At 53.2% G+C, this 1610-nt stretch overlaps 1 pseudogene; it reads left to right on the forward strand.

Moving 5' to 3' along the window:
- Window positions 1-230: 230 nt before the first annotated feature.
- LOC122101037 lies at window positions 231-1087 on the forward strand (annotated as a pseudogene).
- Window positions 1088-1610: the final 523 nt, after the last annotated feature.

Genomic DNA, 1610 nt, shown 5'->3' on the forward strand with positions numbered 1-1610 from the left:
AAGTGGATCTCTGCTTGCACTAACATCAACTCAAAATGGATTAACTACATTAAAATCAGCCAAACTACTATAAGACAGAAAAAGGGTGACATTAGAACTTATAGGTACTGAGGTGGAAGCTGGGCAGCTGCACGCCGAGCACCGGTAGTTGCGCTCCAGATCCTACAATCTCACACTGCGTGCCTTGACCCAGTAACTGCTTACTCCAGTTGGCCCCTGCAATGGGCGTCATGCTTCCAGCGGTGCCCGGCGCTCAGGGCAGCTCTACTCACCACCCTGGCCCTGCTCCTCAGGCCACCGGTGACGAGGGTCCCATCTTGCAATGCGAGCACTGTGATGGGATCGCGCTGGCCCAGTGCGAGCCTCTGCCTGCAGTGCCTGCGTGTGCCGAGCTGGTGCGCGAGCCAGGCTGTGGCAGCTGCCTGACATGTGCTCTGCGGGAGGGCCAGCCGTGAGGTGTCTACACAGAACTCTGCAGCTAGGGGCTCAGCTGCCAGCTGCCACCAACCGAGTCACGCCCACTGCAGGCGCTGCTGGATGGCCGCGGGTTCTGCGCCAATGCCAGCGTCCTGGCCGGCTGAGCGCCTACCTGCTGCTGGCGCCCTCTGCCTCAGGAAATGCTAGTGAGTCAGAGGAGGACCTAGGCACGGGGAGCTTGGAGAGCCATGCCCCTCCCAGCACACATAGGGTGCCTGAATCCAAGTTCCATTCCATTCACGCGAAGCTGGACACCATCAAGAAAGGTCACACAAAGGACAGCCAGCACTACAAAGTCGACTATGAGTCCCAGAGCACGGACACCCAGACCTTCTCCTCGGAGTCCAAACTGGAGATAGAATACGGTCCCTTCCTTAGAGAGATGCAAGACACCCTGAATCACCTGAAGTTCCCCAATGTGCTGAGTCCCAGGGGTGTGCACATCCCCAACTGCGACAAGAAAGGATTTTATAAGAAGAAGCAGTGTCGCCCCTCCAAAGGCAGAAAGCGGGGCTTCTGTTGGTGCGTGGACAAGTATGGTCAGCCCCTTCCAGGCTTCGACAGCAAGGGCACGGACGACTTGCACTGCTTCGGCATGCATAGCCAGTAAACCCCACTGCATCAGTTAAATTGGAGCTCCAATACGCCTTACTTTACACAAAAGACTGCCACGGACAGAACAGTACCTGCCTACAGCCTCCATTTACATTACTTTTTGTGATGACCTGGTTTTTTGTGTGTTTTTTAAAGAAAACCAAAGTTTAGACAGAGATTTTAGAAATGTCTATTGTTCCTTTAAATGGTAAACTTGAGCATCTTTCCACTTTTCAGTAGTCAGAAAAGAAAATTAATTTCTCTGTTGCTTTCTGTACTGATACTCCTGCCCAAAGCAGTGGACTTGATCCCCTTCTAGAAACCTCTCCACATCTGCCCATTGGAACAGCTGAACTTCTGCCTTCCTCACTTCAGTGGCTATTGTAGAAGACACCTCCTCGTTGCCCTCCGCACTGCTCAGGCCTCATGGAGAACAGGAAGGTCAGAAACTCAAATCACCTGGACATCTCTACCATACATGAGACCCCTGGGCCTCCTGATACTATCTTTGATTCCAAGCCATGGACCCTGGGTCACAA

This window comes from Dipodomys spectabilis, unplaced genomic scaffold, assembly GCF_019054845.1.
Source record: "Dipodomys spectabilis isolate Male_0828 unplaced genomic scaffold, ASM1905484v1 ptg000619l, whole genome shotgun sequence".
Lineage (NCBI taxonomy): Eukaryota > Metazoa > Chordata > Mammalia > Rodentia > Heteromyidae > Dipodomys > Dipodomys spectabilis.